Source organism: Varroa destructor, unplaced genomic scaffold, assembly GCF_002443255.2.
Source record: "Varroa destructor unplaced genomic scaffold, Vdes_3.0 BEIS01000002.1, whole genome shotgun sequence".
Taxonomy (NCBI): domain Eukaryota; kingdom Metazoa; phylum Arthropoda; class Arachnida; order Mesostigmata; family Varroidae; genus Varroa; species Varroa destructor.
In genome coordinates, this window is record NW_019211455.1 from 8,462,925 (window position 1) to 8,482,183 (window position 19,259).

The 19,259-nt window shown below is 41.7% G+C and overlaps 1 long non-coding RNA gene across 1 annotated transcript in view; it reads right to left on the minus strand.

Moving 5' to 3' along the window:
* Window positions 1–1,836: 1,836 nt before the first annotated feature.
* LOC147757321 (uncharacterized) overlaps window positions 1,837–19,259 on the minus strand; it is a 33,007-nt gene continuing 15,584 nt past the window's right edge. Inside the window, exon 3 of the long non-coding RNA XR_015321202.1 lies at window positions 1,837–2,071. This is a non-coding gene — a long non-coding RNA (uncharacterized LOC147757321). The remainder of the gene's footprint in view (window positions 2,072–19,259) is intronic.

A 19,259-nucleotide genomic window follows, 5' to 3' on the forward strand; every position in this document is an offset into this window, starting at 1 on the left:
TGCGTGTAGAGGCGTGGCTTTGCTGGCGCGTCATGATTTCTTCCGGGCGCTAAACCCTGCTCTTACTTCTAGGCTATAGCGAGGCATGGTGTTCGGCTTACTTAGGTAAGCATCAGAGAACGACGAGGCCAAGGCCTGCCACCCGTTAACCACTGGTATACAGTGACTATGGCAAGAAGCAGTCGGTGTCCTTACCCTTTGCTATTCGGTATTCACGAACACGGCCGAATGCCGAGCGGTGCACAGATGGTGTGAAGTGTTACTGACTCTCCAGTGTTCTCTCTCCGGTTTCTTTCTTGTGCCAGCGAAGGGGCAATGGCAACAGCGGTAAAAGCAGTCGTTCCTAGAGACTCGTGCCCGTGCCCTTTTTCACACCACCGTTCCTTTCCTACCCCTTTTTATTTTCGGTGGTGACGGCAAAAGTCTCTACTGCAATTTCTGCTGCTGCCGCCACTGGTTCTGGTCGTGCGGAACCGACTTTCAACAACTACGGTCCTCACTACGGCGGCGGCCTAGTTTTCAGCGCAAGGAAAGGTGGGCTCACGATTGTTCGTCTCGTGCCGCCGCCCCATGTCCTTACCAACCGTCGTTCAATCGTTCGCATTTGCAACTCAAAAACGCCTATTTTCAGAAGTGCTACTACTACGACCACTGCCACCAATAACAGCAGTACGACTGCTGGTGGAGGCATCGCTTCTTCTCCCCCAAAGCAGTGGGGGTCCATGAGCGCGTCTACGGCAGTCCCGTCGTTTTCAGACTGCGGATCTCCGTTGCTGCCTACACGTACCTCCGTTTTTTTTTGCTGTAAGCAAGGTAAGCAGGAAGGCGTACCATGACGCTGTGGGGTGCACAGAAAATAGGTCATTTTCGACTACGATGGGAAAACGGCGATGAACTAGGGTTTGGTAGAACGAAGTCTGTCAGCGTTTGTCAAAGGGCGCCTGCACCTTCAGGAGTTCATTTGAAGAATCTAACAGGGAGGAACGGGTTGAGCGATAGGAACGGTAGAGGCAAATGGGGAATATTGAACGTTCTCTCAATCTTCGTACCGCATGGAACGCTCTCTCGCCTGGAAGCTACGCTACGTACGTATACTGTGGCGTCATTGATGTTGGCATCCTGCTACCTTGCCGATGCCATCCTGCCATTAACAAGATTTGGAAACATTTTTGAGAAATTCTGCTGCTACTAGCAGTGCTACCACTAGTACTGTTTCTACCTCAACGCTGAGGTACAATAAAGGACTCACGCACACGGTGGAAGCGTCGACATCATCACGCTGAAGAGACGCTACTGCAAGTGCTATTACAACTCAATTCTTGACTGAAAGTAAGCGGTAGCGGGCCCTGTGCCATCTGATATGTACGTAAGTAGCACGACGCAGTTCGGAATGGGTACATCCTGGGTTATGGTTCAGGTTAAAGAAAAAAAAGAGAGAATGTCCCCGGAAATTCCGTCGGAGTGGGCAAACCCATTCACACTGTGCCAGCCTTTTTATGGAACATACGGATTACTGTTCAGGCCATCCAATTTCCCTTTGGCGCGTAATTGTCCCATTTGTCATTTATTTGCTGCTTAATGAATGGACTGTACGTTTTATCGAATATATACAAAGCGTGGTAGCTTGAGTATGTTGATTCGTAGGCGAAAATAGATGACGGTGAAAGCAGAATTGTTTTAATGCTTAACAAACGTTGCTCAGCGACTGCTGACAAAAAGCTGAAAAAAAAACATTTCATGCTGAAGTCTGATGTTTCTAGCGAAACTGCCCTCATAGAACCCGCAGAGAGGTTAAACATTAAAAGGTAAAAGTCTTTTGCCATAATACTACACCGCTCATGCGTCGTTACTTTTATTGAGGTTTACTTTCACAAGTAGAACTCGACCGCTGCCTTCCCTCAAACGCATCATTCGCCAGGTCTAGCCTCTCGCGACGTCATCTTCTTCATATTTCCGTTGCTTCATCCGAATCATTTGAAAAAAAATTAGCATATAGAAAAAAACATATTGGATAATTGAGAGTAGGGCTGTGCTCTGTTCCTACGGCTAGCCCCGAAAACTGCTTCAAAGGCTGGAACAAACAAACAAACAAACAAACGCACATGTGCATTGAGTCTTTCGTTGGGATTGCTTCGAAAAGTTAAGGTTGACATGATCGGCCAAATCTGAGCAAAAATCTTCCCTGACAAGGTATTTAGCTCTTATAACCCAGCGTTAAAGACGTAGCAAGGTATTTACTCAATCAGTGGCTTCCCATTTACTGAGAAACATTTCTAAAAAAGTATCGCTAAAAATTTAGATCAAGTAGAAATAATGAGAGCAGACTATTCCCGAGTAAAGGCAGCTGGGTTGGAAAGGCAACAACAACCTATATATTTTTAAAGAGAGCTAATCACAACTTAGTCTTCCGTCGTTTTTAAGCGCACGTTGTTCCTTTCGTATTTTTATGGTTTTATATAGCTTCTTCAGCTGCGGTGGTTTATTATCCAATTATACAGAGGAGGAAGGAGGCGGGGTAAAAAGTTTTTAGCAGCTTTATATATCTACACATTAAGTAACTCTCTTTCAAATGGTCAGAAGACACTTCCTTCGCTCTGTAATATGTGTGTCATTTAAGTGCACCGGTTCTGCATGTTTCGATGATTTTCTGTATCTTTTGTATGAATTAGGGAACGCGTTTATTGAGAAAGTCGTTTTTCGAATACATAAGGAGCCTAGAATGTTGGTTCTTCGGACCGGCATCGCTACTCCCTACGCGACACAAATTACGAGTATGGCACTCCTAGCGTCTCATTTAGCTTAAGCTATATGCAAACATGAACTGAGCTTCTCCGAACATCGGGTAATCTCATTTGGTCATAACGCGGCCGGCTGAGATCCACCATGTTCATACGAATAATTATTATTTAACATTATTACGTAATATAATGCTATTTTCGCTCTGTCCAATTAGGAAAAAGGTTAAACCTAGAGGCCTTGGGTTTGAGCAATATTTTGTAAGAGAGATTATTGTCCTAGAATATATATACACGTCCGAGGGGGTCGGTCCAACAGGTTTGGCCTGAGCCTCAAATGTTTTTGTTACTGCAATTACACCTTCGCTTAGTTATTTTCTCATCCTTTCGTATTATTATTATCATTTAGCAGGTTGTTGGCTTATTATGCTCCAAATTGTGTGGATGTTTTTGTTCTTTTTCTTCTTATTTATTTATTTTTTTTTTTGCTTCTATCTGGATACAATAATTGTGTGATTGTGTTAATTATTTCTGTTACAATATCCCAGCCGTTAGTTACAGCATAATTGGTAGATGAATTATGAATGATCGTCTGTGTTTGTCTGAAAACGTTTCGGTACTCGTTCATTATTGATTTTCTATTTCATTCATAAATTGTTCCGTTAATTTCCTCAATTTTATTGTTGATTTATTGTAGTCGTATAGTTAGGTTATTATTTATCATTTTAGCATGTATTTAACAATATTCCTTAATAGGACATAGTTTTGCCAATGTATTATGTTTATGTGTCCTGCTGTAACAACTAGGTCCACAAGTTTCAGCAACCTTTACTCGTTTAGGTTGTTGTGCTCACGTTGGAACAAATGCTCTTTCATGTTTAACGTCAAATTTCACATTATTATAGATCCTTGAAGATGGTAAAATATTTTACGTTTTTTCGTATTTCGCATTTTTCAAACGACGGACGATATCGTCTCTCTCTGAATATCGTTATTTATTAGAGATAGAGAGACTTGGAAATAAATTAGCTGACTATGTCACGTTGAAGTTTCTCAGGCACTAGGCCAATTCCTCTTATATTACTTCAGAGCAGCTGAGTTATAGCTGAAACAGCCAAAGACAAAGTAATAAGCGAACTTAAATTTTAATTAAAATACATTTGTATAAATTCAATCGTAAAGGTTTAATGGGAAAATCCAGCTCAAACACATACAAGAATACGGAGCGAAGGAAAGAGGTAGAGCGGACGTGCTCAGTTAAACTTCTCATTATTAATTTCCACCTCTATCGACATGTCACAAACAGTCTTCAAAAGGGAATGGGAATAACTCTTCCGGAAATATGCGTCTTGTCGGCCAATACTGAAACAATTACTAATACAAATTATTAAGTTGCCAAGGAGGAAAAAAACCTGCGTTGTGTTCGTACTAGTTTTAGTTTTCCGAGGAACTTGGCCATTTACAGTCACAAAAAAATAATACGATCCTTTTATGATCATACCAGCTAACGCGCACCTCTACAAAAGACGAACTAGGCAGATTAACCCGCTTTAGGCAGACGTAGAAATGATGCCACACATAAATAATTGTTCTTATCTGAGAAGCCATTGATCGGCTCGTTCTGTAGCCGGTGTCCAATGTATGAGAAGGTTGCGCGGCTGGATACCTACCTAGAATCGTACAAAGGGTAGCTCCTACAAACTTGCATTCTAGCCAATGTCCAGGAGGGCCGATTCAATAAATATTTTTTTTTGTTTGCCAGCAAAACTCTGGAAGGCAGATGAAGGCGGACAGACAGACAGAGGATGAGAGACACAAATAATAAGGAAAACACGGAGCCAAGGGAACCGTCGCGTACCATCCACACATAAGCTTAAACAGATGCAACCAAAAGCCGTACGGAGATGACTGCAAGGGCTCGTAGGTCTTCGCAAGAGCATCAAACGTTACAGACAGCGAGCAATTTGGAGCAACGACGCAGGGATACCGCCTTAGGGCAAACTGCGTCAAGCTTGTTGTAGTGGCCTGAAGCAGCCTGGGCAACAGTTGTTGCCATTGGGAAAAATGCCATAGCATTTTCCCATAGCGCGTCTAGGTACCGTTTGCCGGCCGCATACCCCGCGACAACCATAGCGTCGATAGCACAACAGTCAACGAATGATTTCCCTCGGTATCGAGCAGATCGAGAAGCGGCAAAGCCCCAGCTGAAAGGAGGCGGTGCTGCGCGAAGCGCACGTAAGGCGGGCCATGTAAGCTAGGAAGGTCTAACTGCGATGCCTACGAATTCTGCCGAGTCTTTGCTGGTTGGCCTCTGCTGAAGCTAGGTTTATTGCGCTTTATCCGCGCGTCGTTTGAAGAAGGCCTTATGGCTGCTATCGAGACAGTGGCTATATCTAGTACGGGCTCGTTGTTTTTTCTGCGCAATCCCGTAGCGCGGACTTAGAAGAAACAGCGATGTCAAAAACGGAAGCAATAGTTGAACATGGACTTTTCCACTTTCATTCTAAGCTAAGGAAATGCTTGCTATGGAAGTAGTGGAAACGGCCTATAGTAAAGCAGAAGAAGGTCAAAGCTATGGTCATGAGAAAAAACATCAATAGGGAGAAGGAGATTAAAGTTTCATAAAATGGAAAAAAAATGTCATTTGTCTCAGACTCGTATACTTACAGATTGCGCGTAAATATGCGAGCAGGTTTAACTGCATGGATGAAATAATAAGTATGTGTATAAGAGATGGATAGAATACTTGTTTCTTATGATCGTATCAGTATAAATGGTCATACGATTCGAAGTTTTAGTGTACAGCAAGTCTCAAAAATCTATATATGATGTACAATAGCAGAATATTTTTTTCTATTTATATGGCCGATTGTTCAGGAAGTTGTTCAGGAGCTGTTTCATCTGTACAGGACAGACCCTTTCATATGAATTAAAATTCTGATCTTTGATTTCTAGTCGATACCGTGAAGAACGGGAGACGCAATTATACAACGGTAATACCATATATTTTTTCCTTTGATCGTCCAAATATATGTGTACAATTGCAAACATGCTATAGAACTTGCTGATTATCAACATCTTGCCAGAGTACTTGCTTCGCCCCAACTCGCGATTGTTCTACCGTGTCTGTTACGATCTGTTCGGCTTTGCATAGCATCTATTATTGGCTTTTCTAGGAAAAAGGGGTAGCCGATTACGTACTTCAAGGTGACGCGTTACAGAACTCCCCTGTACCATCGTCTATATGTGCGCGTGCGCCTACTTCCATGAAAAAGCTAATTCACGAATAAATTGCGACTAGCCTGCACTTTGAGAATGTGCTGTGTTATTCTGGCTCTCGAGTGAATTCTGAGTGGAGAGGCCATCCTTAACTTTATCAATCTACTCGTTTCTTCTGTCACCTATGTTAACTCCCTTAACCCTCTGACTAGTCCCCCAGTAAGCCTAGGCAGCAGCCGCGGTGAGCTTATGGCTCCAATTGGGGAACCTCATATAACTAACGTGTGCCCCTTACCCTGTGCCCCTAGCTGAACCGCCTCCGGAGTCTGCCCGAAGCGTAGTGTACCACACAGTCTAGCAGGGCTGTGGCCGTCTAAGCTAGTCCCACAAAGCTCTCTCATTTAAATGTTATTAAATAGACTTGGCTAGCGCGGCTTTTCCCCATTCCATACCACTCTGGATAGTTTCAGTAACGTTGTCGGTCGACAACGTCTCTGACAAAAACGCAGGGATGGTTACAGCAGAACGCCAAGTGCAGAAACTAAAGTACACCCAATAGGGGTCAGCGAAATCCTCCGTATGACAGCAGCGGCTAACCGGAGGGCAATGTGCAAAGTCTGTCCCTGTTGTGCTCTTGGCGCCCTTGACTCAGCCTTCACTTAAACCTTTTCCTCATCTGAAAGCCCGTTCTTCCTCATTGTACGCTAGATTCTGCTGGCAAAGCTGCCTGTTTCTTCTTTGCCAGATACCTGAAATTACATCACACCTCTGCGTGGACTCAACGCGTATTATTAGATTGTATGTAATTAATTAAGCAAAACTAACTTCAAGGGGCCTTAATTCGAACCCGATTTGTTCATCTGACGCTATATTTTCACGCGAGAGTATCCGTGTCGTACTGTAAAATATCATGTACTGACTCATATATATATATATATATATATCTGTGCGTGTCTTCAGTTCATAATCAGTATTTAAATGTTTCTGGATCTAACGTAACGGAAACGTAAAGATCTATTCAGTCAGTATGGCTTTTCTTTAGAACTAGCCAATGCGTCGGTAAGAATAATATATACAACTGCGTCTTTCCGTATGACATAATTTCAGTGAGCTATTTCAATGTATTTATTGATAAGCGCATGTACTTGATAATAACATTTACAAAAGAAGAATATCTTTTTCAAATATAAACTTGGCTGAGAAGTGTGATTTTATCTGAATCGTCTTTCCGTCTGCGCCTTCACAGCACGCCAAACCCACTCAGGCCTCGCTTTAAATAGAAAGGGTCTATATAGAATAGTCTATGATAGCATATAGTGGCCCCCGAGAAATATAGCAAAGCGCTGTATAGCGATTTCGAGAAAGAAGTCAGGCATATCATAAATGAAGATGATTGGATTAGTTGAGGAAAAATGGTGGCCTTCGTTAAACGAAAATCCAACAAGTGCACAATTATATATAACCATATATATCTGCATAAGGCTAAGGGGATAAATGCAATGCTGGTAAAATTTAGGTAATTAGGACGGCACTCGATTGGCTGCGCTTAAATCCATACGTCCAATACCTTTAAGCTAAGTGCAAAATAGCAGTTATATATATATCATAATTAAAAAAGTCTAGGAATCAATTTTTAACTTGTTCTAAAATAAACTAGCCATTGTGCGGACAAATTACATAAGCCTACCGTTTGCTAATCCCTTACTTCGCAACGCTCGTTATTTAACGATGCGTTCAATCTTATGTTATCATCATCATCTATGCTTTGTTTCGTGACCTCGCTGTCTCAAAAGCTTCTTCAACATGTTGCAATTAAGTGTATAAAATATGTAGAATAATTAGAGTCCGTTAGCAAAGGCGGCGTCCCTCTGCTATTGGATATGGAAAACCTGAGCGTATACTAATATATTGCTTACGCGCTATCTGACCACTTAAACCCCCAAGCAATATTGATACAGGATGATTCGGAAAGGTGACGTGCATGCATGTATAATCTAAGGGAGAGATGAAGGTTGCCTACTCATCAAATGTCAAAATCGGTTAGGCCGCTTCCTTTCCAGCATGAATAAAAATATCAGCTAATCTTTCCTATTCTGCTAGAGCTCAGGTCGGCCAAGCGTAAGGTCCAAAAATACATTTGGCTTTCTATGGATAGGGCATGTATTAGCTCTCCTTTAAAGTCATTTTTAAACGAGAGACTTTTCTCCGTCCTGTTATTTCGAAATATGACAAAGGAGCACGTTCCGCATTATAGGCGGAGAGATTTCGACGTATACATACAACAACTTAAGCAATTTCAGTTTGCAATTCCAAAGCAATGACCAGTTATTTTAATGGACATTCTCAAATATTAAATTTTAATATTAAAAAGGCCATCAACAAATATGTCCAGTATGTGACTCTATTGTTTCTTCCATTAATGAGTTCAACCTTTTAAACAGGCCTTTCATTTGAAACGTTTCTCTGGGGTATAACTTACAATTTTTTTCGCATTAATTTACTCTCTTTCCCAAAACGAGTAGTTTCGTTTATATGCCGATGCCTAAAGGGGGCTAGACCCAATTTCCTCGTTGTTATTTTCATCGCCTGACACCTTCAATCCTGTCGCCAGACTTACCATCACGTATGAACGGTACTTCAATTTCTACCGGAGCCAACTTCATCAGAAGAGACTTTTTGCCGATGATTTTGTTGTGCACGTCTCTGCGGTCATTGAAATATCTTTAGTGTCTTATGGAAGCTCCACTCAATTTACCAGTGGTAAAGCAGAGACAGTTGAATATTGAAGCTGTTCCGCTGGTGGTTTATAATGCTACGAATACTTCCTTACGAGAAGTACTGCGTTGACGTGAGCAGGACAATTCAGATGCAACTAAAGCCTTGAATATCAACTTAGGCGCATGAAATTCGCTCCCTGGGCAAAATTAAAGGACGTTCTACTTGTTCAAGCCACGAATGACTGACATCAACAATGGAGCTGCAGTTTGCAGGATGAAACCAGCAATTCGACTATGAAGATGCTAAATGATTTTTTTTTCTAAAAGAATCCATTGGTGCACTATGTGAAAGGCGAAAATTTAAAGATATCGAAAAATTACGTGATTCGTCACAAAAGAACATACGTTTAGTCTGTGTGACCTGCACGCCCTTCTCTAGGACCATACATTTGTTATTTTAGCAGGACAATTGACGAGAAAGCAAATGCTAAGTTTGAGCTACAATTATGCTGTCGAGTGGAAGATATGATTTACAGTTGTAGACAATTGATTCACAGTTTTCGACGAGTAAACGTGACCCGTCCTTATAGTTGACTGTCATAATCGACTGTTTAAAAGAGGAGGGAACCACTCCATTTTCGAAACAGAGGGCGACGATCGTTATTGATGAAGGCACTGCAAAACAATGGAAGGCCTGTTTGAAGGTGACTCGCAGTAGTTGAGCCGGTGACGAACCCCATGTGTACTCCATGCGAGTGCTGTTCGGTAGCGTTTTTCAATAACCATTCCTACGAGCGGTTCAAATATTATCGGTAGCATACATACAATTTTTCTAAACTAGCACAATACCTGTATCACCAAAACACCTAATAAAGATTAGATTAATGTCAACTTGGTCCTATTTCTTACATTCTCATCACGTTAGAGAATACATATTTACGGTACTTCGCCGATCTCAACAAGCAAGTTGCTGATGGGTTTATGCTTGTGATTGGCCTACGTTCACAGGATGAAGCTAATTCTCTGCAGTTCAGCGAGTGCGATGGGGGTCTTTTCGGCGAATTGACTGCTTTCTACTATCAGTGATGTTCTCGTTTCAGCAAGAATGGACCTGTCGGAAATGTTTTTCCTTTTTATTGGGGTCATCTAGTCGGACTGTCAGGCCGACTGTGTGCTTGTGTTATTAACTAGTAATGTACTTAAGAGCCGTCGAAGTTAATCTCGGATGATAGGGACGATGTGGCTTCAATACCTCTGGTAAGTAGTAAGTCATTGATATCTTCGAGAAAGAGGATTTGACATTGGTACCCTATAGTGGGAAGCTTAACAATAAAGACTGTTTGAAATGCCTGCTAGACGATGTCGCCGAATGAATAGATCGGGAGGAGACCATTGGGTTCAAGTTCTCTCTTATATTCGTTCCTTTATTTATATTTAAGTTAACTTGGCGGGTTCGCGCAGTTGTTTTCAGCGTTAAAACTATAACATGAAAAGCATGAACTGTTATAGGTTTAATGACTGTGATGTCAGACAATCATAACCCTATAATAATGGCTAGATTCTTATTCGTCTGTAAGATACTCAGCTCCCTATAGAAACTTCTATTTTTTTGACTTAACCGGCAGTCGAATAGAAGTTAATGCAATGTACATTACGTAACGCACACGCATGTATACGTATCATGTTTTTCAAACATTCACTCTCAAGAGTAACTAACTAGTGTGCATTTGAATATGTTCAATGTGCATTATAAAAGTTTATTTTTCCTGCAAATTTTATTTCGAGTCATGTGACGGTCTTTTCTGTGACGTTCTAATTTTGCCGGTGACTGATGCTTGAAAATTTGCTCTCCATTTAATGGCGTATACTTGTTTGAAATGACGAGATAAATTGACTCTACCTAATTACTTGCAAACTACGCTTCACCTCAGCCAACTTCAGAGGTAGGCTTAATGAAGAAAATTTAGTCATAGCCGCCGATCCGATACTTTGTTGTAAGAGCGAAATCAATTATTATTCTTGACACTTTAGCCTGTGGACCATTGCGCCTGTTGGCAAAGCGGCTGTATAAATGATATCATCGCAGCAGTACCAACTCCATCGAATAGCATTCAACATAATCGTCATGTTTTCAGTCAGCGCCACGTTCTTTCGGCGCGTTACCGTTGTCTACGTACAGCGGTGCAAGCCGGTTGTTCTTTCTCATCTCGGTATCGCGGACGTTGCTTCGAACCAGGCAACAAACAAGCTAGACTCCCGACTCCAGGGAAAAATGGGCCAGATATACCCCATATGGCTGTGGTTAATACCACCGCGGACCATGTATACAGCAAAAGAGGCTGTCCGAAGGTCGGTAAGTGTTATGGCAACTACATTGATCACCAGGTATAATTTTCAGTGGGCTTGAAATGCTAATTGTTCAAACAGTACGTTGACCTTGGTTTCATAACATCGTACGGACAAACTCCGCCGCGACAAGCCGACACGTGTCAATGAGATCGCTATCGTTCGGTTGTCGGAACAAAAGAACGAGGCAGGAGAATGCTGAGCTTACTTTCCACACAAAGGAGCCAAAGGGTAAGTGGGCAAGTGTGGATCTGCTTTAATTACAACACATCGTAGTTGGTTACGTGTATCACCAATCAGGGGCTCATTTAGTCTGGCCTAGACTCTTGTACAGCACCTCTAAAGATGCTCCGCTAAATACACGATTCACAAATATAGACGGACACTATTCCCGGTTTAACTCGATTATTTAATTAGGGAATCAGCTATTCTAAGCCACCCCACATGCAAAGCACCGTTTTCGTTTCCGTTTCCTTTGACCTCCTTCGGTCGGTGACCGTGTGTTGATTTTGTTGTCCGCTTTTTTTTCGCGCATTAAATTTGCTGCTGACGGCGATGGAGCTTTAGGCCAATTAAACTTAACTTGATCCTAGCCTCCTTCAGTTTTTCGACCTTTCTTTAATCCTTGACTGTCAAGTACATCCTGTCTCTGCTCACACTCTCGTCTCTTCCCTTTATCTACTTCACTACTCCTATCTTAAGTCAATCTGATCCTTGATGCTTTCACATTGATTAGATATTGCGTGGTTCGTGGACGTTTGCTCACTTTGTCCTTGTCGCTGTATCATTCATTTCATTATTTAACCCGCCGAAAATATCTCAAACCCTCGACCAAAGGGTGCTTCCTTCCGGTACGATCGAAAAGCAAGGGCCCCTATGGTCTTTTGTCGACTTCCACTCTCTGATCAGATCATCCTATAGCGAACATCGATTGAATGCTTACGTATGCAGGGTCATTAAGGGGATGTTCAACATAGAAAATCTATAGCAAGGGAACGCTTGGATGAGACTGTATTAAAATATATTTCCTCTTTTACATCCGGTACTTAAGCCGGTACACATTGCTTCAGACGGATGGCTTCCAGCGTAAAACGAAGTAGGATATAGGCATGACGATACTTTACGACGATATTTACAGGTTGAATCAGGTGAAAACCCATCTCACCTAAACGAAGTAAAGACCATTCTCAAAATATTATTAATACATAAAGATGAATTAATGACTGTTGTTATTAAGCTCATAGCATAAACACGTTTGTTTTTGTAAATGTTTAAGATTTTGCTTCTGGTTTTTTTTTTTTGTAACAGTCATTTCATAAACATCAATTAGAAACTGTAAGCAATTTCGGAAAATAATGACGACAAAGCACAAAAAAAAAGTATGTTTAATCTATTACGACGAATTGCTCAGATAGTAGCTAATTCAGCGTGTTCTGTTGTTCCTTTTAGTTCAAGCACCGGTGGACCTCGTTAAGCAGTCATAGATTTTGTGTAATCCACAAGGCTAGCTCTACGTGTACGTTCAATATTTGACGGTGAGCGAAGTAGGGACCATGAAAAAAAATGAGTCAGAAAATAGACATTACTTCTATCTATGGTTATTTATGTGCCTTGATCCACTCAAATGTTCAAGGAATCGATCTTGAGGATTTGCTTGCCTGCAAATCATTAGCGTTACTACGTACGCTTCGACCAATAAGAAATCGTTCCCATACGTACATACGTGGTCAAATCTTATATTATGCCACTGTTATAGCACTCATTCAATGCCAAGTAGGTCATGCATGGTTCTCATAATAAATGCGGCCTCAGCAGATGATCTCTTCTGGTGATTCGTATTTTTGCAGCAGAGCTCATTGGGTAACAACTAAACGTAAAAAGTTTACTTCTCTGCAAGAGAAAATCCAATAAAAAACATTTTTGAAAAGTTTCCCTTTTCTAACAGCTAAAGCAATGTAGGGCTACACAAGTACACATATATGTGGATCTAAACCGTATCGAAAAGTCGTACCCGCTCTAGGCAAATCGGTTCCGCCCAAAATGATGTAAAACTATGCACTTGATCTATTACATTCTATTACACGAAGTTTTCATCCATGCCTCTCTCTTAGTATCCAGTGCACGAAGGCTGGCAGCCTGACTGGTGCTTTTCCCAGCAGCAGACTTTCTTCTGTGCGACGGTATTCACGCTACACGCTACCCGACAACCATCATCCGCTACCCACCTTCGGTGTATGTTAGATCTAAGGGTGCTTTTGGGAGCTCTGCCAGCATCTGAGCACGCCTTTTGACCCGCCAGTGTCTTAAGGAATATATGGACACCGGAATGATGGATTGTTCGTCGAAACCAGCAAAAGGTAGAAAGGATCTAAAGTTTTAGATACTCTTTCGTCTCCGTAAGCTTGTTGTTACTCTTGCGCCCGCTTGTTGGCGGCGCCACTCTCGGCAGTTGTACGTTCACTAGCGTCCTCAGAATCACCTCAACAGGCAAAACGTGCGTATTTTAGTAAAATAATAGCGTCAAGATCTAGCGTCATGCAAAACAGACTATAACATGACTTCGGGGAGGTACTCGTTTAGGACACAAAAGGGAAGTCGGTGGCACTTTTTTATGTACTTTTTTGTGGGCTCTATTTCTACTTTAGTAGAATCCTGATCTGATATATCGACAAGAAGTCAGTACGATAGTTGTGTGACAGTTGTGAGATAATGTGAATCAGAAACATAAGATAGTCTTCTGATAGTTACTGAAATAGATTTTCAAGACGAAATTTAACACAAAGCGGAAACAAACGTACGCGGTCAATGCGAAAACAAGTGTAGGAGAAGCTAGCGGTAAGAATAGGATTTCTGCCTTGGTAGACAGTTGAACGCCATTGTCGTAACTACCTGATAAGGTTCCCACATTACTATTAGTGAACGTTTTACACCTAATTTCACTCAATTATATTGAGAACAACGGCTTTCGGTATACGTAAAGAAACTCCAGTCGCTGATACAACACAGGCGATATTTTTTTTTTAAGAAGAGGACATCTTTTTTCCGTTTCATAGCCCTATCTCCTAACCAGCACACTACTCACTTAATACACCCACTCATAGTGCTTAGGTCAACTCGGTTGTACAACACTTAGGAATGCTTTTATATACTCTACAGTTGGAACGTGCGGCATTTTGTTAACGGAGGAGTGCTACGTGTTTAGTGGCAGCTAAGATTTTCTGTTCCCAAAATAATCTCACCTATTGTTGCTCTTTGTTAGTCTGTGTTTGCGATAGCAGAAATGATGAAACAAAGGCAGGCTAATATATATATATATATAAGGTCTATATATAAGCCCATAAGGTTGTGCGCAGTCATAATGATTAACAGTGACAACCAGCCAACGATACTACAGGCAGAGATGGCTATGGCCCAGGTTTCTATAAACGGTTTGTATATTTACCACCCCATCGTACACTTACGCCTCAGTGGCTGACCCAACTTTCATCTATCTGGACCTATTGTTCGACCTGGCGTCGTTTCGTCCGGCCGCCCTTTCTAATCTGTCCTTTAAGACGCTACGTCGGGTATAGGGTCTCATACATGTGAAACAAACAACCTCAACAGGAGCTTGCTTGATTGGCTGATCCATACCCTCCTTCTGCACTTTTCCCATCCTCAAAGACGAAAGTAAATGGTGAATGTGCGCAATACATTGGATGTAGAAACACTGGTGATAATAATAACGGGAGCTATTGGAGGCGGATCAAAACAGAAACACAAAACTATCGTGAAAAAACAAAGGACAGGCAGTTACGTACACACATGTAGTCGTAACTACGTTGGGAGAAGGTTCCAGAAGGGAGGCACTATTGGTGGCAGCAGTGAAGCAACTGTCAAGTCGACATCGTTGCCAGCTACGACTCGCTCATTTGACTTAGGCTTGAGGTCCAACTTCCCGAAGCGGCGGACAAGCGCCACAGAAGATGGGTGGGTGGTTGAAAGCTTTCGCAACAACGGAAACTTTACCGGAAATTACTTTTGCCTTTTGCCCGATGCTGACGTTGCTACTACTGCTACTGTTGTTAGCAGTGTTGCGGCAGCCGCAACAGCCCGGGGCCACATACGGAGAAAACCGCGGGTTTCGATTCCTGAACTACTTCGGTTGGACGCGACCTGCCGCTGATGCCACCGACAACGCCACAATACCCGTAACTGTAGGTCGTGAGGGAAAAACCTGAGAGTGGCAATGTATGAACTCAGGCGATACCAGGCAGCATCTGCGCGTACCCCCCGATTCCTAGGCCAAAGTGCTCTTCTCTCCTTTTTGTAGTAGGAGGGACACGAACGGTGGTGGGTCCGTAGGGCTGGTATTTGATTGCAGGTGACAAACGAACGAAGAGAGGGAGGAGAGAGCGCCCGACTTGTTTTCACGAAAATATGGAAAATTAATTTTTTGTCTTTGTGCTTTATATTCCCATGCGCGCCACTGTGCTACTTTTTCAGGTGCTAATGTTGGTAGCGTGATCGTTGGCGTCTGCGTTGCGCCTTGTGGCGCTAACAGCGACCTGTGCACTTCTGTGTTGCTTGTACACAGCTGCTAACTTTTTTCAGTTCTGAAATCTCTTCCCGATTCTCGATCGGCTGCTCTGCTGACGTGACCTTTCTAATAAAGTGAACTTTTTATTCAAAGCCTATCAAAAAAATCGTTGCGATGTACAGACGTGTACAGGTCAACCAACGTACATGTGTGCAATCGTAACCAATTATGTGGACGTGTGAAACCGGTCCGAGTTTAGGAGGATATTAATTTGATTCCGCTGCTCGGCGTCTCCGCGATATGGTAAACTACTTATCTGCACTTATGGGTTCAGTTACGCAAAGCCACGTTTTAAGGATGGCAAATGTCCAAAGATACACTCATGGTATCGAATGAACGCTGTATTAATGAGTTGAGAATATGTACTGAAAGGGACTTGACAGGATGTCAACAAAGTTTCACCGTTGCCGCGGTGTCGAACACGATAGATCTAGGTTAGCTGCAAAACTACGACGACTCACTTAACTGTATTCTTGGCTTACTTCAAATAAACTAACGAACTATAGCTTCGCTAAACGAGTCCCACTTGTTCCCCTTTCACTCAGATGAATCATTAATAACTGTAACACTAAAGAGCAATATTCCACTTATTAAATCATCCAAGTTTCGCTTGTTTTGAAATTACTTTTATAGCTAGGTTTTACTAGGTATAAAATAATATAGCTATAAATATTTTATAGGTAAATAGTTTAGCTCGTACGTCTATACGCTTGTCAAGACTTAATAATAATAAACAAAAAGAATAAAACAGTATGTGAAATTTCTTGTTCTAAAATGTCGATGCGGTAACTTGGATGGCTATGCTAAGATCGCTGGAGGCGATACCTTGGATCCTACTAATCACACGTAGCTAATAGAAAAATCTTATATTTTTTATATTTCGAACGCTTGTCTATCGTCGCTGTTCTCGTCGGAAGTGATTGCACTACGTTAAAATTACGGAATCTGCAAATCCGAAAATGAATTAATTATCTAATATATCTGACTTCACAGATACATCTATTCTTCGTAGACTTTACAAGATAGCTCACATTTAATTATAGTAGAAGCCCAACTATCCATTGACGGGAGCTGCAAATATATTTTTTGGTCTAAGTATCTAGTCGTTAATTGAACTACAAACAGTGAGCAAAGATCGGTATAATAAATGAGATATGTTCATCCAGAACCGCTTTCCATTAGTAATATAACCAATGACATAGGACAAATAAGGATAACTCATGTTAGCAAGGTCGCCTTTGACTGGCTTGGGCCGATCGTAAGTGAATAATTTCGTGACGAAGTTTTATCATTTGTTTCAGCTTTTCGTGTGAGGGCCGTACGAAGACGTTTCGCAGACTTCGCAGCGAACGATTAGTTGAAACAATGCGCCCTTTGCTATGCGTAAATCCGATCTCACTTTCTGAAGTGTATAAATAAGGGAACGTTTACGTATACCGGAACGACTACAAAATCAATTGTATGTATATCTATTACGCATAGGTTTTCAGCAGTAGCTTCTTATTATCTTCGAAGGGTCGAATCTTTGCGTATACTTTAAATCAGTTACGCTTGATCACCTTCCGTTTCTCATATTTCGCTCGCCCATAGACATTATACCCTGCCGGGAAGCTACTTTATAAGGCTGTTAGGTTTTATTTGCACTGCGAGATATTCGCTGGAGTTATAAGTACCAGTAATCGAGATTGGTAAATTTACTTACGACAACTACTTGTTGCCATTGTTGCCAACGCGTTTTTTTTCCCACGTACAGCGATAACTCGTCAACCGCGAGATGTAGGGCTATCTAATAGTGAAGTTAGCGATTTAAGCTATGTTCGACGAACTCGTTCTTCAGATTGAAGATATGATCTGCTAACTCAACAAGTCGTTTATTTAATGGTTTGTTACTGGCTATAGTATCCGCTTCGTCTATGTATCCCAAGTTATTTCATCAGCTTTTCACCTTTAATGAAACAAGATAGGTGTCGAAAATGCGTTTTTTTTTCCCACCCAAAATACTCACAATCAAAGTCTGAACTCTAGAAAGCGTTTTGTAACCCGAACAGATCGGCAACTCTCTAGTAAATAACACTCGAAAGAGAAAGCAACAAACAAAAACAGTACTTCTTATACAATGCACTGATCCAATTTCAAATCAAGGCCGTGATATCTAACAATCCTGCGAGTAAAGCGATCACGATCATGTTTATCATCCTGGTAATCATTTACTTGCATTTCTAAGCGATCCCCAGTCTTCACTGTCAATGAACAAGGAGCACTTCCTCATCTTGTGATCTACAGGTACCCCCCCCCCCCCTCTTCCAGACTTCATAGCTCTAAAACACTGCCACTCGCGTACATCGATAAATCCCGCAAGCGAATTTCGTGGTAAAACACGAAGCTAAAAAAGACATGCCTTAAAGTTAATTTGAATACAGTGCACCTACTTCGGGTACTCAAAACTACGCTTTGTGTTCCAAATAGGAGCGCAGCCCATTGCCCGACCGAACGATCCTACTAAGAATTCCCTCCTTTGAGTTCGTCCTGAGACATTGCAAGTCCTTAATTAATTCTGTCGTTAGTTTATTTCACACTCTGTGTACACTGTCTCTTTTTTCATCCTCGTAAACAACCCTACCTGGCGTCGTTTATCGCCTTCTCCGGCTTTCAAACGTTATTTCCAGCAAGCATAGTAAAATTTACTTGAGCTCGACAAGCTGGTCTTCCGACTGGTTTCGCCGCTGCGCATCTAGGCTAAAAAATTCGACAACTCAGACAATAAACGGTAAAAATGTTACAGCTTATTATTTGACACTTGACTTATAATTGCAGTGGAAATTAAGGGAATATTTTAAGCAGAGAGTACTTCATCATATGCCCTATGCCGTGTATATATATTTTCATCTATAAGCAGTCGCGAAAATTTATAGCAACCCGGTGAGCACCTGTAAATGGCTACACAACACAATACAAACACATACAATGAAAATGACACAGGTAATTATGATTTCTATGTCCTGCTTCAAGGTTAGGCCTGTTCGCCTAACGATTCTATCTATTTATAATACGAGAGTTCGGCGACGGACTTCCTCTCACAGTCTATTCAACTGGCCTATAAAATTTTGTCCTAGTCGCTACAATTTATGACGCGACATATAACATCAGGGAAAGCTCCTCTTTTCTTATAATTTTTTTTCTCCTATCTTGACTCTCTGTCATGAACATATCTCATGAAGAATAAAACCACGACAACGAGACAATGTGACTCAGGAAACCTTTTAAATCTACCTGCACTTGGCAGGAATAAATGGTGTGTGGATACAATGTATCTTGCGAGAATGAAGGGCTTTAAAGTACTTGATGTTCATACCCTAGTAATAAAACTTCTTTTAAAGACCTCTCATTTATACAGTATGATAACTAATTTTTACGGTACGTTGTTATTTGTTTACTGTTGTCAGGAAGCGTATCGCGTATAAGCTTCACTATTATATAGTTCATTCAACTCGAAATCAGCAAACATACCCCATGCAAACATGACACAAATCTATGGCATAAATCTGGCTCGCGTGTTCAGGCCAGGCGGTATGCTAGCTTGCTTTCGCACATAGCGAGATTTCACCCCTGAGGGGCATGGGTGTCTCCGCGTGTCGCCACGGTAAGGCACACGCCAGGTAAGCA